The 26,833-nt window shown below is 44.2% G+C and overlaps 1 protein-coding gene and 1 pseudogene across 2 annotated transcripts in view; one reads left to right on the forward strand and one right to left on the reverse strand.

Annotated features, from left to right (window-relative positions):
• Window positions 1-26,833, forward strand: part of MSN (moesin) — an 86,082-nt gene that overhangs the window by 25,634 nt on the left and 33,615 nt on the right. The gene's annotated exons all lie outside the window — the stretch shown is intronic.
• LOC307095995 (small ribosomal subunit protein uS5-like) lies at window positions 3,522-8,626 on the reverse strand (annotated as a pseudogene). Its single transcript has 2 exons — window positions 8,606-8,626; window positions 3,522-5,737 (listed from the first exon to the last, which is right to left on the reverse strand). The product of its transcript is annotated as a small ribosomal subunit protein uS5-like (transcript).

The raw sequence follows: 26,833 nt of genomic DNA on the forward strand, positions 1-26,833 counted from the left end.
AGGGGTAACACATTTATGATCCTGGGAGTGGGAGGGAGTCAACCCTTCAAAGAGTGGAGGCAGAAAAGCCCATGTACGAGATTGCTCTATATGGACTACTATTCCAGGGAGGGTTTGAACAGTTTTCTCTTCCCCTGACTCCACTGGGATTCAGCTTTTGTCAGGAAGAGCCAAGACTGAAGAAATATTGAAAGAGCTATTAGATACCTCTCTGGATAAGTTCTTCTGTTGAACAGCCCAGAAAATGGGATGCTAAGGTTAGGAAGCTAGGATAGAGGTATAAGTTAAGGGGATGGCTTCCTGCTTTCCAAGTAGTTCTGTATTTAAAACAGTCCTGTTCGATGTGAATTGAAGGAATCACTTTGCAGGTTGGTTGACATTGCAATGATTTTCCAGTGTTTCTAGCTTTTCTCACCCTATGTCAGGACAAAAAAAAAATCCCCCAAACAGACAATTCTCTACATTTGTGATATTCATTATAGTTGTCAAAGTCCTTTTACCCCTACTATTGTGTCATTTGATATTAACTCCAGTTGGCAGGTTAGGAATTATTATACCCATTTTTTTTAATAATGGGGAAACTGAGACTCAGAGAAGTTAAGTGACTCTGAAAAAATTGCTCAGCCAATGAATAAGGGAGATAGGATTTGAGTGGGAAACAGAATACTTTGGTTTTAGACTCCGCATAAGGTGGGGTTTAGAAAGGAGACGTGTTGTTTCACAAAGGCCTAGACTTAAGGTCTAGACATGTTAGTCCAGGATTCTGAGGCTAGAAGGGATATTTCAACTTTAAACATTTGTCCTTTCCCCTGCTCCAATAGTTTCCCAACCTCCTTTTAGTTTTCTTCAAAAATATCATGAGTCAAGAATAAAGTTTAGGTAGAATTTTAGTAGTTGAGGCTGTGTGTCGATGTCATGTTTGTGTTCTGCCTGTTTGGGGCCTGGTCTGACTCTTGTTTTGAAGCTGACCCTTCTTGCTGGGGTCAGACCATTGCCTTCAAGGCTAGATGAGATTTCCACCTGGTTGAGCCAATAACTTACTTGGCTTTGCCTTGCTCCTGGACACATAAATGTTGCTTGTTATGAAGTGAGAATTGTTTGGGGATTACTTAGACCTAGCTAATGTAGGGTCTTGTTTGTACCTTGGTGGGAGCATGGGCATTGGTCCAAACTTGTTGTTGAGTGGAGGAGGTATTGGGGAATCATAGAAGAGCACTCTTCTATGTTGAAGAGCTGAAGTTTAGTCTGGGCTCTGCTGCTAGCTTTCCAGGGCAATATTGGCCAATCCCTTGCCACTTCTGTGACCATGGTCTGTTCTATAAGGAATTGGCTTGGCTAATCTCTGAGGGCCATTACTATTCTGAGAGTCTGTGATTTATTCAGAAATGTTACAGTCCCCCAACAGTGGAGGCTGGTCTGCCCCACCTTGAGTAGGGGGTGGTGGTATACATCTCACAAATGTTCTAATTCTGTGGGGAACTGGGCCAAATGGCAACTCCACCAGCTCTAAGAGATTGGGAGTTGTCAACTATGTCTGACTTTCGGAGGGGAGACAGAGCTTTGGAATGTTCAGGAGCATAACTGGGTGGAGGGATATGCAGGTTAGGGTGGCAAGAGTCAGTCCAGGCCTGACTTGGGTGAGGAGGGAAGAAGTGCTCTGGAAAGGCAGTTCTTAGGGAACCCACTAGAAATAGGCAATAGGATGACATCATGAGATAGACAGTTTAAGTGTAGTTCCTGGCCAGATAGTCTCTGGTCATAAGTAGTTGCTAAGCCCTCAGGAATGTGTCAAAGTCACATGGGAATTTGTCACTAGAGCAGCCAAAGGCTATGGAAGCAGGAAGGGCAGTTTTTCCTTGTCACCATCCTCTCTGTGTGGGGTGTGAGATCCTTATAGTTGGGCCATAGAGATCATATATGGCAAAGGGATAGACACAGTTCAGAATGGCCAATAAGCCTGGTCCTTTAGAAGAGGGAAAAGTTATAAAGCTTGCTTGATGTCAAAGGATTTGAAGTTGAATTTACTAGTGCTGATATATTTTGTTTCTTGTGCATTTGAAGCAATATTGGGAAAAGGAGGAAATTGGAACTTATGACTCTAGTGACCCTGTGGGCCAGAATGAAGGTCGAGTTTAACTGTTAGAGCTGCCTTTCTTATAATAGGGGGCTGAGTTTTGCATTGAGCCAGTTAGGCTCCTAGTCTTGTCATCTACTGGGGAAGTCCAGCTTGCCTATGCAGTTGGTCTTAACTAGCTTGTGGAAGCACAGGTAGATTCTGATAATTGTTTTGGCTTTGGGCATCACTATTCTTTAAGTATTCCCCTAGGGCCGTGGTCGGCAAACTGCAGCTCGCGAGCCACATGCGGCTCTTTGGCCCCTTGAATGTGGCTCTTCCATAAAATACCACGGCCTGGGCGAGTCTATTTTGAAGAAGTGGCGTTAGAAGAAGTTAAAGTTGTAAAAAATTTGGCTCTCAAAAGAAATTTCAATCGTTGTACTGTTGATATTTGGCTCTGTTGACTAATGAGTTTGCCGACCACTGGGCCTAAGGTATTCTGATGTTGGGCCAGGATTGATAACTACATTCCTAGTAGAAGCCTCTCCATATTACATCCAAGAAAACTGAGTCTGATAAAGAGGATGCCTGTGCCCATGGCAACACAGAATGGTTACAGCTGAGCTCAGCTGAGTCTCTACTCAAGGCTCTTTCTACTTCACTATAATAGATGGAGGTAATAATGGCCTTGAGAACTCAATTGGGCAGCCTTGAAACTTGGTTATTGGGCTTAGATGAGCTATGCATCCCCTGCACCAAGTGCTGGAGGAAGGGGTAGGGTTTAAAGTAACTAACTGGATTTAAGGGAGGTAAGCACCTCTCTTTAGAGCATAAATTCACTATCTGGGCATGTGCAGATCAGAGGTGGTGGTGGTGGGGAGAGATAGGACAGGATGGGAAGTGAGTAATGCTGTGGGCAACAAGGCATTCACTTAGTGGAAACATTGCAGGGAGTTGGTAAGATCCCAAGGACCTAGTGATGGCATTCCTCAGCTCTATATGAAGTGCTGGGCTGGGATGCTGCTCTGTATTCAAGGCAAGGTGCTTGGTAAATGAAGACTGTTCTCTGCTTCCTGCTTCAGCTGGATGGCCTTTGCACCTGACTAGGCCCAGCCCCTAGTGCTTCTATACTTTTCACAGTGCACCAAGCTCTCCCACAAGCCCTGGCACATATCACAGTGTGGTCTTTGATTATTTTCCCACTGTTTTATTTGTGGCACCCCAATTAGAGAATAAGCTCCTTTTATGGTAGGAAAAAAGACTTTGTTCCAAGTTCTCCCAGAGGCACAAGCACGTGCTTAGTGTGGAGAACCAGGCAGCACCAGGGGGACACCTTGGTTTATATATATATATATATATATATATACATACATATATATATATATGTATGTATATATATATATATATATATATATATATATGTATATATATATATTGATTTCAGAGAGGAAGGAAGAGGGAGAGAGAGAGAAACATCAATGATGAGAGAGAATCATTGATCAGCTGCCTCCTGCATGTCCCACACTGGGGATTGAGCCTGCAACCCGGGCATGTGCCCTGACCGGTAATCGAACTATGACCTCTTGTTTCAACCACTGAGCCACGCCGGCCAGGCACATCTTGGTTTCTTTCTCCCACCAGCCTCCAAAAGAAATTTTTATTTGGGGAGAAAGGTGACTTGGAGTTTTAGAGTAGATTTGGCACACAATGCATTCTGTGGGATCCAATAATTACATCTTTTCACTACTAGATGGGGAACCCCTTGAAATAGGGGCTTGTTATAATCTCTGTATTCTCAGTGCCCAATGCCCTGCCCCATGGTGTGAAGGTGCTCAGTAGCTGCTGAATTGGTTTGAAGGCATTTTTCTCCTATACCCTCCCTTGAGTCAGACTAAATTTCCTAGAGGCCGTCTATCTCCAGCGGGAAGAATCTGGAAGCTAATAGGGTGGAAAGGGCTGCATGTGAGCACTGGCCATCTGTGCCTTGTATCCAGAAGCCCATACCTCTTAATTAGTAGTTGACTTTTAGGGTACACATACTTTCACATGTACATGTTTTTTTTTTTTTTTTTCTACTAGAGGGGAAAGTATGAGGAGCAGCAGTCTGGTGTGGGAGGTTAGAAGGTGGGCATTCCTGAATGTTTTTTTTTCTTATCACTTCCTTATAAGAGAAGTGCTAACTGGACCCTGAGGATCCTAGACCTAGTCCAGAGGAGAGAAAGGCTTGTGTGCAGTTTTGGATATTAATGGAAGTCTTTAACCTTGGAGCTTTATGATTGGCATTAGTTTCATTCTCCACTCTCCCTACCATTGAGTTTTGCATCTCCAACTTGATTTCCTTTTATTCTACAAACCCTTTTAAGGGGATAGAGAGGGAAACAGCCACATCTGTCCATCCCTTTATTTCCTAAATCCTTAATAAGCTAGATAGGATGGTTTTCTTTTGATTTTTTTTTCTTCTTAGTGTGTGCCTCTTGCTCTTCAAGGCCAGAGGTTGGAGCCAGAGGCCTAGAGATCAGCCCCTGGCCTGGGGCCTACTATTGAGGGGATCAGATTGGCACAGGGCCTTCTGGTATGAGAAGGAGTCTTTGGAGAAGATGTCTAGTGGTCTAAGCTTTTCACTTACTTTTCCTACCAATGCCTTTACTTAGGTAGGGACAAGGCTACTGTGTATGATTGTCTGGGTCAGTTATCTGGCTAACTTTTAGGTAAGACCCTTGCTTCTATGGAAAGTAGAATGTCTGGGTTTGAGGCCTTGCAGAGAGTGAGTAGAGTTAACTAGCCTGCCAGTATTTGGTCTAGCAATTGGCAAACTTGCTTCCTAGACCTGTTTTTGTATGCGTTGTAAGAATAAGTTTCATATTTTTTCAAACGGGCTTAATTCACTTTATTTTTATTTTTATTGTATAAGATTATGTGGTGGCCACAGCTGGAGCCTGGGTCCTCTGCAGAAACTAGTGTGGGTCTTCATAAGATGCTCAGTGAATTCCTGGTAGGGAGACTAGCTGAGCATGGTCTTTTTCCAGAGGTCGGGATGAGAGCTGTAGGTCTTGGAGATGGCACCAAAGGTCTCCTTGGGGAAGTTGCCCAGGATGGCAGTGCAGCCCCTGGATGAGGTGTAGCAGTCAGCAATACCAGCCATCAGCAGCAGCTTTTTGGGCATGGGGGCTGAGACAATGTCAGTGCTCCGAGGGCTGGGATGAGGCACACTGGCATAGAACCACAGCAGCCAGTTACCTTGCAAAGGATGGTGTGAGGTTTGTGGATTTTTCCCCCCCAAAATAGCCCTGCTGCACAGAGACAGGGACAATGGAGAGTGTGGCCAGGATGATGGCTCCAAGGATGGCAGTAACTACCTCCTTGGAGCACTTAACACCCAGATGGATGTGTCCATTATAGTCGCCCATGATGACAAATGCCTTGAACTGGGTCCTCTGGCCAGTGTGGATTTATGCTGGTATAATTTCAATGCCCCCAGGAAAAAAGTCAGTGATCTCAGATTCTTTGATAGGCAGGGAGGGAGAAGAGATAAGTTTCCTCCAGAGACTTGATATTCATGTCTTTGATAAGGTGGCCCAGCTTAGTGATGGGGATCCACTCCTTGTTCTCTGCCTTGCCTCTGTGAGCTCCACATCCTTGGCCTGGCCCCAACCTCAGCCCCAGATGCGGCTTCCGAATCCTCTATGGAAGCCACAGCAGGGCCTATCAGGCTTCTGGGCCCTCTAGCCGCATTAGTGTCATCTACCATTTGGTGTTTTCTTGGAACAGTCACATTTTTTTATTTTTTAAATATTTATTGTTGAAAGTATTAGAACAGTCAAAATTAAAAAAGCATTTTTTAAAGAAAAAAAGAGGAATATGCAACAGAGATCATATGTAGCACACAGAAACAGTTTAACCTCTGGTAGTCTTTATATTCCCAACTTATTGTATACCAATTTCTTTTTTTTTTTTTTTTTTTTGTATACCAATTTCTTATAAATTCATGGCTCCTTTATAGTCACATCTTTTCTGAGCCAGGTACATGTTAGGCCTTTGAATTCTAATTTATGATTGAGCTGCTTGTAGCCATTCCCTTCCATGTTGGTTATTAGATAACCAACCAGTCTTTCTCCTCATGTACATTTGGAGTCATAGTCACTGGGGATTAGAATTAGAATTGTATTCTTCTCTGAGTGGAAAGAACCTGATGGATGATGCTTTTCTCTAGCTCACTCTTCCTCAGTAAGATTAGCTTTCATCCCCTACAGCCCCAAATCTGATAAGTATGCAGCTGTTGTTGATAGTAATTAGGGAGATTTGAAAACAAAAATACAACAGTCCAAAGCTGCACTCACCAGGGGATTCTGGAGCTGAGGTTAGCTCTTCTTGTTCCTTCCCCCACACTTCATCCCTGGATTTGCTGAACCTCCCAAAATCAAATCTGGCTTTTTGAGAAGGTCCCTCCTTTGTGTTCTTGTGAGACCATGCCTGAACAGAAGGAATCCTGGGTACTTTTGGAGCAAGATACTGAGACTGTTTGGAGTAGTGGGGGGGGGGGTGATACTATACCAGAGTTCTAGTGATAAGCTTACCCAGACAGGGAGGCATTCCCAGCTCAATATGTAGCCCTTACACCCAGTGTTTGGAAAGGGGGTATCTTAGATGTTGTGTGTTTGTGTGGGTACATGCCTTTTCAGGCACCTATGCCTATTAATGTCAAGTCTTTGGGAATACTGGAATCAAGAGAGTGTCATGCCAAGGCTGAGTCACTCTCCTGGAAAGATAGGGATCTAAGAGGAATTACATGATACCTGCTCTGGAATGCCTTCTCTTCTTTTTGCAATGCCTACCCTGCCCCAAACATACCTAGGATAGTGGATGGCCACCTAACTTCAGGCTACTAGGTCTGGGAGACTCAACCATTGAGCTTTCTGACCTAGGGTAACCAGGACACAAGGGTGTAAACAAAACTCACCAGGGATGTTCCTCCTCTTCCCTTCCCTAATGTCCACAAAACCCTGTCCCTCTGACCCCAACTGTGTAGAAGACTTGATGACTTGTTGAATATGCACAAATATTTCTGACCCTTAAGGACTGAAGCATTATTTGTGGATAGTCAGTGAGTAAGATTAGCTTAAATAGTTTTAAGGTGACAATTAATGGTGAGCATTCCAAATAGAGTTGCCTTAGGTTTTCCTGTGACTTTTTGGGGTGGGAATCTGGTCAGCATTGATCAGCATGACTTGAGAGAAAGGACAGTAGTAGCCATGAGATAAATGAAGTAGGCGAGTTATGTACAATTATTTTCAACCATTATTTATAGCTTCATGACCGTGGGTAAGGCATTTAACCTTTTTGAACCTTAGTTTTCCATCTTTAAAATAGGGATAATAATGATACTCACTTCTTTGGGATTTACGAGAGAGAAAAGAGCTCATGACTGTGAAAGTACACCTTGAAGGGTACCTGGCATATTGAATGAAGGTGCTTAATAAATTTCTTCTAATTTCTTTCATCATATTTTCCTCCTCTAAGTATTTTAAATCAAAGCACTTTAGGACCATAGTTAGGCTTTGCCTATAATTTGTAAGTGTGCTCCCTATATTGCACCATCTCTGTATGACTTTTTAATAGATGAGGAAACCAATATTCAAAACAGTGATACCAACGACTGGCTTAGTTTGTAACGAACCTCACTGTGCCTTCCGCTGCAGTTAATCGGGGAGAAATAGTCTGAGAATCTCTCTCTCTCTCTCTCTCTCTCTCTCTCTCTCTCTCTCTCTCTTGTTTTGTGAAGAGGAACCCCAGCTCTGGGGAGCGAATGGGGAAAAGAAAAAGAGGTATATGAGACCTGGGTTAGACAAAATGGTTATGGTGTGTGAAGAATAGAGGATGTGCAGAGAAGAAAATGATTAGAGGAACTTTTACTCTAAAGGGCAAAACAATTTGTGAAATCATGCCCCTTTGAAGAAGCCAGGCAGCACTGTCTGAGATCCACCCCAAGCCCTTGCTGTACTGGTAGTTTTCACTTCCTCTCTCTCTCTCTCTCTCTCTCTCTCCCTCTCTCTCTCTCTCTCTCTCTCTCTCTCTCTCTCTCTCTCTCTCTGTGTGTGTGTGTGTGTGTGTGTGTGTGTGTGAGTGATGGGGTGTGGGTGCAGGGGAGCTCTCTTAGTCTGGTCACTCTTCTAGGTCTATCTGTAGGTAGACAGGTTTTCCATATGGACTGAAAGTAGGTTGTGATAGACTTCCCTTGAAATCTGGAGAATGGTTCCTCCAAGCTTTGTGGGAGCTAGGGTAGGGAGTGCTCATTAAGTTAAGCTGGTGCCTCAGTGGCTCTGTGTAAAACAACCAGCTTCCTACCTATATCTTGTATATTAGACCACCTTGTTAGGCTTAGTCTTCAGGGGTTTCTGTCTCTGTCTCTGACACACCTCTTCCCCATATCTGAGCTAGTGCCTAATACGATGGCAGAAATGTCTCAACTTGATTCTCTTCTGATAGACTCTGGGGAAAGGGCTAGGGAGCTGGGAAAGGAGGGTTTTTGCATACAGGCAGCCCTCAGGTTACGTCCCACTCGACGTACGTCATTGCGAGGTTATGCTGCCATCTCCCATTTATTTATAAAAAAAAAGTTTCGTCATTTCGACATATGTACATATGTGCTTTATGTTTTTTATTATTTTTTTTACCACAAGTAAAGGTCAGGAATTGTTATTTTAATTTTAATTATTTTTTTTTTTTTACTGTTTCACTTCATTACTGCTGTGTATGTGCTCCATGTGCGTGACGTAGGTGCTTATGTAGGTGGGTTGCGACTTACGGTGAAAATCGTGTTACATCGCGCTGTAGGAAAGGATCTCTGATGTAACCCAAGGACCTACTGTACTGTATATTTCCCTATGGCATTTGGAGGGCATGCATTGTGTTTCTTGCCTCTGAGTCTTTGTACATGCTATTTCTCTTCCCTGACACCATGAGCTTCCCTTTCCCTTTAATACCTTTTTCTTGTATAAATCTTATTTATCCTTAGGACAGGTCGGTTCTTCCTCTAGAAACCTTCTGCCTTTCTGTCTTTTCCATTATTTCCTGGGACCCCCTTTATGTTTCCAGTTTCCTCTGATTACCTCTATCATGGCCCTTGCTATATGGAATGGTTAATTCCACATTCATTTGTCTGCTTTTTGCTTGCTCCAAACAACAAATATTCTCACACACTTACTCGCTTTTACACAGGTGCATGTGTAAGGATTAGAATCACCTCAAGGCCTGCTTTATATTGGGTGTCTGATAACTTGGTGCTATATGAACCAGCATGACTGTGTCAGGGATGCAGGTACTTTCTAAAGCACATAAGGTAGATAAGAGGTGGCCCTATTTGCTTTTCTAGGCCTTACTAGAATTGTAGGTAAAATTGTAGGGCTTGTTTTAGATTATGGAGCAATATCTGTTGCCTGGGCCATTAGGGAGGCTGCTGAGATATGGTGTGCATCTTTCCTGCTGCTATTTGATACATGTATGTGTGTGGGAGCGTGAGTGGTTTCATGAAAGCTCACCTCAGCATTAGGGGGTGCAAAAATTGTGTTTATGGTAGAAGGGAGAGGAAGATAGAGATAGAAACATCAATGATGAGAGAGAATCATTGATCTACTGCCTCCTGCATGCCCCACATCAGGGATCGAGCCTGCAACCCTGGGCATGTGCCCCGACGGGGAATTGAATTGTGACCTCCTGGTTCATAGGTCATTGCTCAGCCACTAAGCCATGCCGACCGGTCAATTTTTGCCAGTCTTAGTAAATTGGTAACTTAGCTTGTGGCTGGAAGGGCAAGATGTGGCTTCATCAACTCAAAATATGCAAATCTATTTTTTAGAGAAGTTATAGCAATCTACATAGGGACCAAAACTAATAAGCTGGGTATCATGTTCCTGTTCTCTTAGTGTTCTATCCCAGGACTTTTCCAAAACAATCATGAACCCACAGGGCTCACGGGCATTATTTGGGCTCTCTATACCTCTGTTCCTAGGAAAGATGATCATGACAAAAATGAAGACTGAATTAGTAGCTATGAACAGAAATACTTAGGATAGTTATAAGGCCACTCTTTCAGTCTTCAGCACGTTCACCAGAGGCAGTTGCTAATTGTCGGTGTTTTGTTAAGGTCTATGTAATAAAGATTGTCATTGATGAGGCCAAGAGTTAGATTGGACTGCAAGATTAGCAACAGGCTGAGTGGGCCTGGAGTCATCCTGTTTCAGGGTGGTCAGCCAAGGTCCTCTATACAAGCCTAGCCAAGTATCATGCTGCATTGAAGGTCTGCACTTAGTCAGCACTGTGGAATGGCATCTGCCTTCTGACTTCTCACCATGGATGACTAAGGAGGCCCTCCTGAATATTCATGAATGTTCAGCCACATTCAGATGAATGATCAGCTGCTTATAGTTTGGGAAGGGAAGACAAAGGGGAGTCAGAGAGTCAGCTCTTCAAAGAGGAGTGAAGGGAAACCGAACAATGAGTGGGCTCAGGCTGTGATACCACCTCACCATCCCTTCCTCTGATATTTTGGGGGGAGCTGTTCATATGGGATTGACATCATTTTCTTTTGCCGAGTAGCCAAAGTCACTCTAGGCCCATTAAAACTGAAAGTCATGCTGCTTTAACAGAAATGCTGACACTGCCATTTTAAAACTATGAGTAGTGAGACTTGTGATGGTGGAAACCTTTTATTTTTATTATTTAATCCTCATCCGAGGATATTTTTTCCATTGATTTCCAGAGAGATTGGAAGGGAGGGAACAGGAGGAAAGAGAAACATCAACATCAGAGAGACACATTAATTGGTTGTCTCCTACATGTGTTCCCACTGGGGCTGGGGAAACTGCAACCGAGGTACAGGTACGTGCTCTTAACTCTGGAATCAAACCTGCAACCCTTTGGTCTGCAGGCCAATGCACTAACCACTGAGAAACCGGCCAGGACCTGGGAACCTTTAAAAAAATAAGTTTATTGTATTTTTGCATCTTCTGCCTCATTAATCAAGGAAGAGCATTGGCATGTTGTCTTCCAGTTTCCAAATGTCGGAAAGTTGCCAATTTGTGTTTTTCCAAAAAAATTCATTTTTCCAGAAGTACTTTGGACCATCACCCTCTGTCTCTATGCATGGATCCTCAGATTGTGAAAGGTGTTCCGAGTGTTAACTGGTTACCCTTCCTGTCCCTGTCTGTGAAACTGGGAGATTTACTGCAGATTATTCAGCGTAAAGAACTCCAGCCCCCTCCTCAGTCAACCAAAGCCTCCTTCAGAGAGGGGAAGTGTGGTAAATGACAATATCTTTCCCTAGGCAGTCATGTGTTCTTTGAGAACAGGATGTGGGGAGGGCTGGGCCCCAGTCACAGGGTATGGGGGCGGGTACGGGGAAAATGGGCTGGTGGTGTGGTCATGTGAATTGATACCTGCCTCCTTGGCTTTGAGAGGCATGAAGAGTCCCTGTATTTTCTAGTGTTCACTCATGTATACACCCAACCCACCCACGGCTTGTCTGTGTTCTTACCCTAAGAAAGAACTGTACGTACCTGTGAATGAGGCTCAGCTCTTCAGACTAGAGAAACTCAGTGCAAGGAGTGAGTGGGCCCAGTACCCACTGTACCAGCCTATGCCTTATGACTCCTGAAGCCATAGCCATTTTGACTAGGTTTTGTCCAGGGAGCTGGGCCCCAGTATAGAATGGGGTTACTTTGTTGTTCTTTCCTAGGGTCCTAGTCATTCCTCTCCCCCCAGATGGCTTCCTAGCACACTGAGGTGATTTGCATGTTCAGTTTCCTTTTAGGCCCCATCCTCTTCTTCTCCCTGCCCCCACTACTTCTTCAGGGGACCTTTGGAGATGTTCTGCCTGGGGTGGGGAAAAGAGGATGTAGCTGGCTTCCTGTGCAAGGGAGGGTGTGGCGCCTGTCTTCCTGCCTGTCTGCCCACCCGCCCAGACACCATTTGCCCAGTAGTTGAGTAACTGCCTGAAGAGTTGAGTTCAGTCACCAGAGGCTGTGGGGCTCTCCAGGGCTTAGAACTGGAGCTTTGCTTGTGTTGGTCTCTCTTCACAGTTCCCCACCTTGGGAATTTCCAGGCTCCCTTTTCCTGGAATCACAATGCTGAAAGGGCCTTTAGAAGCTGATTGGTACAACCATCTCAGATTACAAATGGGGAAACAGAGGCCCTATAAAGAATCAGTGGCAGAATTAGATAAGTAGAATTCTGGAAATTTAGACTTGGAACTTTCCCCTTCCCCCAAGCTGATTTGCAAACTGTATTTGGCAGAACTACCTCAGGAGCTGCAGCCCCTCCTTCAAATAGAACAGTTCTACTTTTATGTACTCCATGTTTTGAAGTGTCTTGCCAGTTTTTTTGGGGGGCGGGGGTTGTTTTTGCTTTTGTTTTTTTGAGAATGAAGAGGCAAGGAGCTGCTGGAAAAGTAACAAAATTTAAAACCACTGAGCGAGACAATAGTTGGAGACACTCTGAACTAGGTGACTGGGACCAAACCAGAACAAATTTATGGCCTACTGTTTCTTGGCTGGTTGTTCTCAGCTAATGCTATCGCTCCCTCCACCACAAAAAGACTATTCCCACCCTGTGCTGCCTGATCTCCCATCCCAAGGAGAGACCCTCTTATGGTACCCTGAAACAGAGCTAAAAGCCAGAGGCCACTAGATTTCTTGAATAAAATAAATAATAGGTAAGCCTTTGGAAGAACCCTCTTGTAACCTTAATAAAGGAACCTGGAAAGGCAAACAACAGTGTACTGGTAGCTGGGGAGACCTGGATTCTAGTCGTGTCTCCTTTATACTTGAGCAATTTGCTGTTTACCTCATTGAGCCTCTATTTAACCTTTTTATAAAATGGTGCTTATCTCTGCCTTGCCTTCCATATAGAGTTGGATTTAGTGAGAGAACGCATGTGGACAAATGCCTTTTAAATTACAAAGAACAGTGCACATGAGGCTAGGATTATTTTTGTGTAACGACAAGCCAGAGGCTCTGTAAGCATCTGAGTTGGATAATGAAGTTGCGGGAGAAAGGAACAAAAATTTATCAAACATCTAATACATGCTAAGTGCCAAGCTAGGTCCTTTCCTATAAGTAAAACTAAGGTTGTCCTCACAACAATCTGGTGAGGTAGGCATTGTTACTCCCATTTACTTTTAGGGAAACTGAGACTTAAAGAGATCTAGGTCATGCTGTGGGGCTCTCCGGGGTTTAGGGCTGGGGCTTTGCTTGTGTTGGTCTTTCTTCACAGTTCCGCACCATGGGAATTGTCAGGCTCCCTTTTCTTGGAATCACAATGCTGAAAGGGCCTTTAGAAGTTGAGGGGAGGAGCCTGCAACCGAGGTACATGCCCTTGACTGGAATTGAACCCGAGACCCTTCAATCAGCAGGCCGACACTATCCACTGAGCCAAACTGGCTAGGGCTCTTTCACATATTTGTGAAGAGACCTTAAGGATGTGCTATGGTTTCCATTGAGGCTTTCCAAACCATTCCTTGCCCCACTCCAGTCTCTTTCCTCTGGTGGGGATGCTGCCTTCACGTCTTGTTGCCTTCATGTTTCAGTTCAGGGCTCTTTACCCCCAGCTTTCCTTGGTAGTACACCAGGCACACCAGGTGTCCTTGTTTTGCCTTTAGTTGATGGAGAATCCCTTTGGGTCAGCCACTTTTTCTTTGACAAGAGGGGCTTCCTAATCCCCTGGAGAACTGATACAGAGCCAGAGATTTCTTGCTAGTAAGACAGACCTGGCTCTTGGACAAGGTCATGCAACTAGAAGATGGCAGTTGCTTCTCTTTATTGAGACTCAGTTTTTTTATTACAATGTTTATCTCACATATGTCTCATATGCTGATAAATATTTAATAATAAACTCTGGTGAAGCCATGGTTTACTGATTCCACAGTGTAAATACTCTTATCGTGACCGATTTCAAGCTACCAATACATCTTTGAAGGAGGAGTTGTGAAGAGATGTATGTGATCAGCTCCAGTGTGAGCTAGTTCCAGTGCATCATTATTAATCACATCTATCTTGGACTCCCACCATCATCCCCACCCCAACCTGCTCATATCTGTATGCAAATGCAGGACCCTCTCACCATGTCTCTTGCCCAGGTTCCCAAAGCATCCAAGAAAGGGAAAGTGGCATTTAAAATATGTTCTTTGCCTGAAAGCTCTCCTGTGAAAGAGTGAATGTGAAGTGTTTAATGGGCAGAAAACTCAAAATGGCTTTGGTTGGGGCCCTAAGTAGAACATTTTGATCAATATGTTTGGCTTCTGAGGTATCTATACTGGCTGTTTCCTCCAACTGTCTGATTCTTAACTACATGGGATGATATTGGAAGGCTCTGGACAGTGTCCTGAGGGTTTGACCATTCCTGAAAGCACTTAGCTTTCTGATTGGAATTCCAAAGTTTTCTCCTCCCTCTCTGCTTGCAGAGCCCACTCCTAATCTCAAGGTCCCTGTAATGAGGATTTGTGGACCAGGAAACATTTTAGAAGACCAGACCTCTGGTCCTACCCCTTATCTCATCTCAGCAACATCTGTGCTAGGTGATGTTTCTTTAAACTTCCCAGAGGATAAGAATCACCCGGGGCAAAAATACTAGTTCCCAAGCTTCTCTGGAAAGCCTGTTTCAGTAATTTTGGAGGGGGTTTAGGAATCTGGATTTTTAAATTAGTGCTCCAAATGATTCTTAATTTTGGGAAACAGTGCATTAGCACTGCACATCATTCTGCCAGGTTGGTATCATTATGCCCATTTTATAGGTGGGAAGGTCGAGAAGTTGTTATTGGTGAAGCTGGACCTCACACCCATGTTTTCAGAATACAAAGTTATGTTTCTCCTACAACGGAGACATTGTTTTAGTGTACAGTAATATCTGTGGTGGTGGGAGTGATGATGCTAGGTAGGGAGGGACAAAGATAATCCTTGCCCCACTTTACAAATAGGGGGACAATATTCCAGAGGGGTTTGGGGAAAGTAGCAGAACTGATTGCATTCCTGAACTTTTGTTGAGATTGATTATGTTCAACTTTGGAGAGCTATTTTTCCAGGCCCAGCAGCCCAGATGTCTCCATAGTTGCTCTCTACTTTCTGTGTTTCCCTTCTAACAAGAATTCCTTCAGCCATATGAATACCATCCCAGAAGAGGCTGGTTGGTTCAGGGAGCTATATTCTGTGCCAGAGGTTCCCAAATCTGGCTGGATCTTAGAATTATCTGAGGCTCTTAACTTCTGGTGCCTGGGCCCTGCTTCTTTTTTTTTTTTTTTAGAGAGAGAGAGAGAGAGAGAGAGAGAGAGGAAGAGAGAGAAACATCCATGAGGAGAGAGAATCATGGATCGGCTGCCTCCTGCACGCCCCCTACTGGGGATGTGCCCGCAACCAAGGTACATGCCCTTGACCGGGAATCGAACCCGGGACCCTTCAGTCCGCAGGCCGACGCTCTATCCACTGAGCCACACCGGCCAGGGCTAGGCCCTGCTTCTTATATAATAAATTAGAATTTCTGAGTGAGGCCAAGGGATCTGTATTTTTAAAATTTCCTCAAGTGAATCTGATGAGCCAGTTTGCATACCCAGTTTGTGATTTTTCTGGATATCAGCTGAAGGAGACTGCAGGTCCTGGTGGGTTGTGTTGAGAGGGTGGGGACTTTTGTAGAATTGGAGAAAATGCAAGGCCGAGCCAAGAATAAGGAAAGAAGATAAGGCAGCTTTGAAAAAGGACTAAGTAGCCTCTGTGTTCCATTGTGTTATGCCTCCCCTCAGGGCTCTGCTTTTCAGGGGAAATTCTCATCCCTCTCAATTGAGGTCAGGGCAGGGTGGGAGAGGTCAATGGGGGAAAAAGGGGCATATGTAATACTTTCAACAATAAAGAATTAAAAATTTTTATAAAAAGATTATCTAATAGAAAAAAAATACTGTAAGGGTATGTGTATGTGTATTTGATGTGCATGGTCTAAGCAACTAGAATTCCAATTACATCTTAGAGTTTGCCCTCAAAGAGAATGAGTCCTTTATGCTAGAAGGGCTCTCTGGAGGTCTTCTTGGGCAGCCTTCGCCCCCTCTGCAGTAGAACAAGTTTTTGCTTAAAATCATTCCTGAGAAGTAGGATATTTATAATAATATGTCTGAAAAATGAAGGGTTAGTAATCATCACATTCTACTTACAATGTGCCAAGTACCTTCATGTCTATTATTTTTTAAATATATTTTTATTTATTTCAGAGAGGAAGGGGGAGAGAGAGAGAGAGAGAGAGAGAAACATCAATGATGAGAGACTGGGGATGGAGCCCACAACCCAGGCATGTGCCCTTGACCAGAATCGAACCCAGGACCCTTCAGTCCACAGGCCAATGCTCTCTCCACTGAGCCAAACCAGATAGGGACATGTCTATTATTTTTATTTATTTTTTGATTGTTTAATATTTTTATTTATTTATTTTTATTATTTTTTTAATTTCTTTATTGATTAAGGTATCACATATTTGTCCTCATCCCCCCATTCCCATCCCACACCCCTCCCCACACATGCCCCCACCCCCCTGTTGTCCCCAACCGCTGGTTAGGCGCATATGCTATTATTTTTAACTTAAATTTTGTAATAACCCTATTGTAAGGTTGATATTCTTAGACCCATTTTATAGACTAGGAAACAGTGTTTCAGAAAGAAATTCAAAGAGGCTCCAAAGTCTCTTTCTACTATAACATGTTTTGCTCCTCAAAGACTAGAGATCATTATTTCTGGGATGAGAGCTCCATTTCTGTGGGTTCCTCAGATACTGTGTTTGGCTGTTGGCTGACCAGCAATATTTGCAGGAAGCTGGCCTTAGCCTAGTTTTGGGACTGAAAACAGAACTTCTTGACTTGGTCTGGAAGCCTCTCCCTGCCCCTGCATACTTGACTGATCATGGCTTCAGCAATTTTAACACTCAGGAACACAGGACAGGGTAGAAGTTCCATGAACAGTGGGTGGAACCCAAGCCGAGGTGTACATCAACTCCAGTGTGCTTCAGAGCTGCGATGCTGGAAATTGCTGTGGTGTGTTACTGAGCAGAGAGAATAGAGCCCTCTTCTGGTGCTCTAGGCAGAACTGGCATTTCAGGCAGCTATAAATGGTCTGTTTCTAGTCTACAAATACTTCCTGTGAAACTTGCAAGCAGGAAGCTGGGTCAAGCAGGAAACTGAGACTGAAGCCCAGCTGGGTGTGGCCCCTGAGAAGTTTCACTCATTTAGGAGACTTACTTTAATGACAGGCCCTCTTCCCTTTTATTTCAGCAGCTTCACAGTTTTATGGGAATTGAAGAATCTGTTGTTCTTGGCTGCCTGCATATAAATCTGTTCCTCAAATTTTCTGCCTCTTTCCCTGCTGTGCCCCCTTTTCTCACCCTGGCCCCACCTTCCCTAACCTCCAATTTAGGTCTTGGCTATGCCTTGGACCTTTCCAATGAGTTGCTACCCAAGTTTTGGCAAAAGAAGCTGTCCTAGAAACAAGAGATCTTTGGGTTTCCTTCTATGTTGTTATAAAAGGTTTAGTCTCCCTAGAATAGATGGTAGTGAATATCTCAGAGCCTGATAGTTAGGCCTGCTCTTTGTTGAAGTCTGGATTTCCAAGCAGTGTTAGTTTAGAATTTTTCATGGAAGCAAGCTGATTCAGACTCTTCCACATAGTCTTTCCAGATCAACAGTAGTTAGCCTGAAATGTTTTCTAAGTGCCAGGGTGATTCTATGGCTTATTAAATAGGCCAATCCATCAAGAGCCAAGTTTTTCATCCCTGCTCTCACACTACCTAGGAGCTATGTTACCTTAGGCTAGTGCCTCTTTCATTAGACCTCAGTTTCTTTTGTAGTATATTGCAGTTTGAATCAAATGATCTAGGAGAGGTAACTTCAGATCTGACAGTTTAGGATTCTGGACTGTTTATTTTCTTGGAAAATAGGGATGAAATGTTCAGAAGGGTGTTATTCTGGAGGAGCCAGATGGGAGTGTAGGATGAATGGATTAAAATCTTGAGGAAATGTAAATAGGAGGAATGGCTGTGGTAAGGAGGTGGTGGGACAGCCCCTGTGCCTAGAAAGGAGATATGAGCTGGGGTGAGGGGATAGGGATGTGGATGCTGTTTGCCCCTGGGGTATGGTTTGGCTGAGCTGATTTTGAAAGTATGTCCTGGAGTTCAATACAAATGATGAGGAGCTAGTTTCCTTCCTGACCTTCCTGTGTTGAGAGGAAGAGTGGGAACCTGCCTTGGTCTGAGATTTAGCAAAAGACCATGCGATTAAAGTTGGTTTAAGGGGGAAGATACGACTTGCTAAGGTAACCTCACTGTTTCTGACCTTTACAGCTTTGGCCTCTGCCCTGAGCTCTCCTCCCACAATGACAAAATAGTTATGATCTCATTTCTAAGAGGGAATAGTTATGTTTGTGATTACTCCTTTAAATATATGGTAATTGGAGGAGTAACACTCAGTCTCCAATATGCCTTTGTCTCCAAGTTGAAATGATTTTTGGAGAGCTTTTGGAGGGCAGGACTGGGCTAAAGCAAGTGAAAGGGGGCCCTTGTCTCCCATGCCCTTTGCAGCAGTTGGAGTGGTTGAAGATAATTGCTGACCCATTAAGGTATGGGTGTACATGGGTTGGGTATGGCTCTCTTTTTTAGAAATGACTGGGAAAAGGCACAGGCCTAGGATGAGTTAACCCCAGGCAGACCTTGCTAATTGTAAGGGGTCTGGAAATTGTTAGGAAGAGGTCAGAACAGATAACTTTTGTACCAGGTACTACTTCCAAGTCAAAAGGAAGAGGCTAAATTGTTGGGAAGTGAGTGAGTCAGTGGAGGAGGAGGGGGAGGAGGAGAATGTTTCCTAGGCTAGAAATTCAAAGCAGTCCTTGTTTTCACCCTTATGGAAAACAGCTGCTTGAAGCAGGGCAGTCATCCCAAGAGGCAAGACAGACCAGCCCCTGCCCTGATCCAGTTCTGGTAGCAGGAAATTGTGGCTGCTGGAGTATAAATAATTGGGATAGGCGATTTGGATGACACTGTAGTGGCTACTCTCTGTCCAGTGAAGAGACTGAAGTTTTGGGATTGCCCTGGTAGGACTTGTCCTGCTCCTGGCCCCTCTCACCCACTTACTTTTGCTTTCTCTATACCAGCAGCTCCACTGAAAACTCAGAGCTGGTGGACCCTCAGGGAGAATGAGGAGGTGGCAGATGGGGCAGGGGCGGGGCGGGGGTGGGTGTGAGGTCATTGAGCTCAGATCCAACTGGGCTGACTCAGAAGTCTGCTTTAGAGAGGGGCCTTCCAAGCAGTGCTTCCCAGATGTGCCCAGGCTTCCTATGTTATAGTGTTTGGGCCTTGGCCAAAATAGCTGCCAAGGTGGTATCTGAAGGAAGCAGTGAAATCCACAGGATCAGAGAGGTGGGTGGAGTCATGGAAGGAGCTCAGGAATGTTCAGAAGACCCATCTTTGTCTTTACTACTTGCTGGCTGAGTAAATGTGGCTTCAGTGATATTGAGAAAGTGGGTGATGGGGCTTAGCATATAGTTGGTATTCAGTAAGTATTCATTTCCATCCTTATGTCACTTGCCTCTATATACTTCAGTTTCCTCACCCATGATGACACCAGTAATGCCAATTCTCTCTGGCTCACAGGTCCGTGCTTCAGGCAGGTTACTTTTCATTATTGAGCTTGCCCTCTCCTTTCTCCTCTGCCTTGCCCAAACTTTTCTCCAGGAAAGAGCCATCCTGATGTTCAGTGACATGGAGCAAGTGAGGGGAAACATTGCCCTGATCTTTTCACTGTGGCCTAGGTACTGCTCATTTGGGTGCTCCTAGCTCTAGGGAAAAAAAGGGTCCATTATTTGAAGCTGTCCAGGCTCATGGACCAAAGTACCCCAGCTACTGCAGCCAAGGCAGCGGTAGCATCTGGCCTGATTATTTTTGTTTCTTAGGCCATCAAACTGGGGACACAAGAGAGATCCCAGTTTGTTGAGAAATTTGAATGGTAAATCACTGAGATGGTCTTGTTAGTCCAGTGAAGGGCTTGGTGTGGGAAGTGTCTTTGTTCAATTGTTTAATAAATAACAGTGGATTTATTGTTCTTGGGCTGGGGGTGAGAGGGCTAAGTGTGCTTGAGAGGGTGACACCCCCTACAACCACACCCAGACTTTTTGTTTGTTTGTTTCTTAAACCCTTAATGTTCTCCAGAGACAGTCTTTAACCTCAGTCTGTGGCTAGGTCTTCAGAGACAGGTTTAAGTCAGGGATTAAGTTCTCTGCTGGGGACTATCTTGAAATGTTACCCCACCGAGTCCAGACCCTCCACTCTTAACAAGCTGAGGAGCTGCTGAAAACTTCTGCTGACTTCAGAGGCTTTATTTTCAGGTTTTTGCCTCCCAACTCTTCTCCTTGAAATTGCAGAGGCCAGACCCAAAAAGTTAGTAGGTACCCACTTGGGTGAGCATCTAGTGGGCCCTTTGTGGCCTGCAGCTTAGTCTAAGGGAGATTAGTCTAAGGGAGAACAAGGGATCTTCTTTGATCAAAACTTCTGCCCTATCACCTCCAAGCTCCAGTTATGTTATTACCCTCACTCCCCTTACCTCTGACATACAGAAAACCAGGGAGCACAGACCCATGACCCTGTCCTCATGACTCACATTTTCTTTTGAGTTAAGTGGTGGCAATAATAGAAGTCCCTTTATGTTTGCTTTTCTTTCTGTGTTTTTTTTTTTTGGTGTTTTTTTTTAATGTAAGATTATTTGTCTTCACAGTGAAATTTAGGAAACCTCAGGCTGCTCTCTATGGAGGAGTAGCCACAGTGGAATGGCAAACACCCTGAGCAGGAATTCTGGGAAAGTAGATTCCAGTTTGGATTCAGCTGGACATTTTCAGATTTAGTTCTCTACTGAAAACTTTAGAAGAGCCCTTGTTCTGTGGGATGACATGTGGACAATACTAGCCTCTCTGACATGCTTATTCCTAACTTAGGCTGGGTTCTATTCTATCAATTGATTTATTTAAGAAACATTCTTTTTATTATTTATTTATTTATTTATTTATTTTTCAACTGGAGGCCCGGTGCATGAAAATTCATGCACTGGAGGGGGAGTTCCTCAGCCCAGCATGCCCCCTCTCACAGTCTGGGAGTCCTCAGGGGCAGGAGGCAACCCAGTGATTAGAGGAAGGCGATGCCCCCATCACACCTCTGCTGCTGCCACTGCTGGCAGCGCAAGCCTCAACCAGCCCTGGTTACCTGAGCCTCAGGCAGCCCTGGGTGGCTGGGCAGCTGTCATCTGAGGCTTGCCTGCACCTCGGGCCTACCCTGGGAGGCTGGGCAGCCGACATCTGAGGCTTGCCTGCACCTGGGGCTGGCCCTAGGAAGCTGGGCAGCCGCCATCCGAGGCTTGCCTGCACTTCGGGTCGGCCTGAGCAGCTGGGAGGCAGAGGGGACTGGTGGACTCTGGAGGCAGGCGCGCGGAGTGGCTGGACCCGCCTGGGGGCAGGCCCGGCGGTGCTGTGTGACTGCTGCCCTGGAGAGGCTGAGGGGATTGGGTGCCGCCATCTTGTGGCTGTGGGTGCTGCCATCTTTGAGGGTGTGGCAGTCAATTAGCATATTCCCTCCTTATTAGATAGGTTTACAATTGACCTTCATTATTATATTAGTTTCAGGTGTACAGCATAGTGGTTAGACATTAAAATAACTTACAGATGAGCCCCCCAATAAGTCTAGTACCCACCTGGCACCATACATACAATTATTATAATACAGTTATTACAATATTATTGACTTCAATTTAAAAAAAAATTATTGATGAAAGTATTACAGATGTCCCCTTTTTTTCCCATTGACCCTTTCAACCCTGTACCTGTTCCCCACCCCCAGGCTTTCACCACTCTATTTTCTGTGTCCATGGGTTATGCATATATGCATATAAGTTCTTTGGTTAATCTCTCCCCACCCACCCACATCTGCCTTCTCTCTGAGATTCATTAGTCTGTTCTATGCTTCTATATCTCTGGATCTATTTTGTTCATTGGTTTATTTTGCTCAATAGAGTCCACATATGAGTGAGATCATGTGATAGCTGTCTTTCTCTGACTGGCTTATTTCACTTAACATAATACTGTCCAGGTCACTCCATGCTGTCTCAAAGGATAAGAGATCCTTCTTCTTCTTTTTTATAATGAATCTTTATTGTTCAGATTATTACAATTGTTCCTCTTTTTTCCCTCCATAGCTCCCCTCCACCCGGTTCCCACCCCACCCTCTGCCCTTACCCCCCCTCACTGTCCTCATCCATAGGTATACGATTTTTGTCCAGTCTCTTCCCGCACCCCCCACACCCCTTTTCCCCAAGAATTGTCAGTCCACTCCCTTTCTATGCCCCTGATTCTATTATATTCACCAGTTCATTCTGATCATCAGATTTTTTATTCACTTGATTTTTAGATTCACTTGTTGATAGATATGTATTTGTTGTTCATAATTTTTATCTTTACCTTTTTTTTCTTCTTCTTCTTAAAGAATACCTTTCAGCATTTCATATAATACTGGTTTGGTGGTGATGAACTCCTTTAGCTTTTTCTTATCTGTGAAGCTCTTTATCTGACCTTCAATTCTGAATGATATCTTTGCTGAGTAATCTTGGTTGTAGGTTCTTGCTATTCATCACTTTGAATATTTCTTGCCACTCCTGTTTGGCCTGCATAGTTTCTGTTGAGAAATCAGCTGACAATCCTATGGGTGCTCCCTTGTAGGTAACAAACTGTTTTTCTCTTGCTGCTTTTAATATTCTCTCTTTGTCTTTTGCTCTTGGGATTTTAATTATGATGTGTCTTGGTGTGGTCCTCTTTGGATTACTTTTGTTTGGGGTTCTCTGAACTTCCTGGACTTGTAAATCTATTTCTTTCACCAGGTAGGGGAAGTTTTCTGTCATTATTTTTTCAAATAGGTTTTCAGGATCTTGCTCTCTCTCTTCTTCTGGCACCCCATAATTCAGATGTTGGTACTTTTGAAGTTGTCCCAGAGGCTCCTTACACTATCTTCATATTTTTGGATTCTTTTTTCTTTTCCTGCGGTAATTGCTGCAAGCACCTCTGCGGTAATTGCTGCAAGCACCTCTAAGCATCTCCTTAGTTTCCCTGAGAGAAAGCCCCCCTCGAGTTTCGCCCACTGCCAGACAGTCCAATTTCTCACCGAATGAGTCTGGGTCCCCAGAGTCTCGCCCAGAACTGGAGTTCAGAGCAGTCGGGAGCTTTTGTCTCCCTCCCGATTGAGAAAGTCAGCCGCGTACTCAGTTGCCAGCCCTCTCCGCACGTGCACCTCCGTACCTCTGCCATCCACAGCTCCTGTGAGTCTCAGTGTGCTTTTCTCTTTCCTTCTAGTTGTAGAATTTCCACTCAGCCAGCCTTCCTGTGGTTCTGGATGATGTCCATTTTGTCTTTTAGTTGTAGTTTTGAAATTGTTGTGGGAGGCAGCAGTTTAGGTGTTTACCTATGCCGCCATCTTGGTTTCTTCCCCCGAGATCCTTCTTTTTTACAGCTGCATAGTATTCCATTGTGTAAATGTACCACAGCGTTTTTCTCCACTCATCTACTGGTGGGTACTTAGGCTGTTCCCAGATCTTAGCTATTGTAAATTGTGCCGCTATGAACATAGAGTTGCATATATTCTTTCTGATTGGTGTTTTGGGTTTCTTAGCATATATTCCTAGAAGTGGGATTACTGGGTCAAATGAAAGGTCCATGTTTAATTTTTTGAGCAAACTCCATACTGTTTTCCATAGTGGCTGTGCCAATCTGCATTCCCAACAGCAGTGTACTAGGGTTCCCTTTTCTCCACATCCTCGCCAGCACTTGTCCTTTGTTGATGGTAGCCATTCTGACAAGGTGAGGTGATACCTCATTGACATTTTAATTTGCATCTCTCTGATGGTTAGTGACTTTGAGCATTTTTTCATGTCTCTTGGCCATCTGTATGTCCACTTTGGAGATGTGTCTATTTAGGTCCTCTGCCCATTTTTAAATTGGATTGTCTTCCTTTGTTAAATTGTATGAGTTCCTTACATATTTTAGATAGTAACCCCTTATCAGATGTATCATTGACAAATATGTTCTCTCATGCAGTGGGCTTTCTTGTTGTTTTGTTGATGGCTTCTTTTGCTTTGTAGAAGCTTTTTATTTTGATTTAGTCCCATTTGTTTATTTTCTCCTTAGTTTCCCTTGCCCTAGGAGAAGTATCAGCAACCATTGCTATTGAAGATGTCTGAGATGGTTTCTTCTAGGATTTTTATGGTTTCACAACTTACATTTAAGTCTTTTATCCATCTTGAGTTTATTCTTGAGTGTGGTGTCATTGGTTTTCTAGTTTCTTTTTTTTTTTTTCATGTACCTGTCTAATTTTCCCAACACCATTTATTGAAGAGACTTTATTCCCTATGTTGTACTTTACATCCCCATGGCTATTTTGTAACTGCCAATTTGTACTTCTTAATCCCTTTTCTTTAACAAATATTTTTGTTCAATATTTGGGCATATAACCTAAGCCCTGAAGATGCTAAATTGACATAACCCCTGATTGACATGATATGCAAGAGACACTGGCTTATTTTCTTTGAAAAAACCTTCCCAATGGTTTTTATTAAAGGGAACTCCTATGCTGTGGAATGTGGCCCTGGAGTCCCATCCCTTTCCTCAGTTTCTTCTCTTGGTGCTTTTTTCCAAAAAATCCTATTCAGATTCAGCCCCACTCTGCTCAGGACCTCCAGACTACCTGGCCATTGCTAACAGGATTAAGGCCAAGCTTTCTAGAATAGTCTTTTAGGCCCTCTACCTACTTACCTTCCCAGTTTCTTGCCTACTCTTCACTCTGTCGGCCTCATTCACCCTGGAGTAAGCCTGCATGCCTGCTTTTAAGCAGGCCATTGCATCTCTGTCTCCTGTGGGGCATCACACATCTCTACCTAGGACATTTGGGTACTTTTACCCCCATTCCCACTGTCTCCCTTTTTCAGAATCCATCTTATCCTTAGAGACCAGTGCAAATACCACTGAACTATGGTATTTTATTTCCACAAAAGGTTTTTTTCTGTTCTACTACAGCACTTCTCAGAATGTTTTTCTTTTATATAACAGTTTTCTGTTATTCAGTAAGTGTGTTGGGGTCAGGAATTGGTCCTACATCTCTACTCTAAACCATAGTTCCTTAAACATAGTGTTCCATTAATACTGGATAAACTGAAATTTATAGGAAGCTCTTTAACCTGGGGTCCTTGGGTCTCCATTGGATCCATGGATATAATATGAAGTGTGAAGGATATTAAGCTCTTATCAGATGTATCTGATTTGGAAGGAGGAAAATTACATATTGGTTTTCACTAACTTCTCACTGAAATGTAGCCCTTCTTTCAATTACGAATGTAGGCCAAAAAAAAGTAGTAATGGCAATTTCTGTGACTTTGTCACCAATGGAAATTAAAGGTACTTTTATATCACAATTTAGTTATTGTAGATTTCTCAAAATATTATTTATGCTCAACACAAAGTTGAAATTATAGCAGTAATAACTAATAAGGTCAAGTCCTAGGTAATTACTTAAAATTATAATAAAGGACATACTAAATTTTGATAACTATCCTACATAATAAAAAGGCAATATGCCAATTGCATCACTCTGCTACGCCCACGATTGGGCCGGCTGGAGGCGCGGGGGGCGGGACTCAGGGTGGCCAATTGGCTGGCGGTAGGAGCAGGGGGCGGGGACTCGAGTCCCCGCCCCCCGCTCCTACCGCCAGCCTAAAAGGCCAAGGCTGCGGAAGGACCCATGCGGCTAGCGGAAGACGCTGGTGGCGGAACTCGGGGTGGCCAATTGCGTGGCTGCCGGCACCAGTTTTCCGCCAGCAGCAGTTTTCCACTGGCCACCTGCCATCAGGGTGGGGCGCGGCGGGGCGGGGCGGGGCGCGGCGCGGCGGGGCGGAGCAAGGCGGGCGGCAGTGGCTCGCGGGTGCAGGTGTGGTGGCCCCAAGGCTGCGGCAGCGGCAGTGCACGCGGCTGAAGCGGCCGCTTGCAGGATTGAATCCTGCAAATGGGCTACTAGTTTCAATATAATTGGCTTCTTTATTTCATATATTTACAAATATTCTGAGAAGGGTTCCATAGAATTCACCATACTGCCCATACTGTCCATGTCACAAAAAGGTCAAGATGTAAAATGTTCCCACTTATGAATCTGTATGCTATGCTATATGTGTCTTTTATATCCCCTTGCTTAGTACTGCTCACTTAGCCAACATCTTATACGTTAACATAGCCTTGGGTATTGGAGTGGTAACTCTAAGTAAGACAGAAACCTTGAGGTGAGAATGAAGTCCAATGTACTAAAAGACTCACTGTCCCATTTCTGCTTTTTTCTATTCCCTCAGTCATTGGTGTTTTGAGGTCTCTCCTGACCCAGCTCAATGGTGATTTGAGGCTAGATGCTGAGGCCAAATTTCAACACATTGGGCCTCATTCCCCCTACCTTATGAGGCCCTCTTTTAAGGAGGTCACTGGATTGGCAAGAAAACTAGGGTAACACTGAGTCTAGGTGGCTAACCTTGCCCATTGCCTCCCACTAGGGTACTTGCCTTACTTGTTCCTGCGTTCAGGGCCTTTCCTGTCCTATTGTCATTCCTGAAATAGATTTCCTCCCTGGATCCCTGGTGAGATTTATTTACAAAGTTGTTCCCCAGACCTGGTCCTCATTGAATTGTTTAGCTAGCAAAATGGCTGTCTG

The sequence above is a fragment of the Cnephaeus nilssonii genome, assembly GCF_951640355.1.
Source record: "Cnephaeus nilssonii genome assembly, chromosome: X".
Classification (NCBI taxonomy): Eukaryota; Metazoa; Chordata; class Mammalia; order Chiroptera; family Vespertilionidae; genus Cnephaeus; species Cnephaeus nilssonii.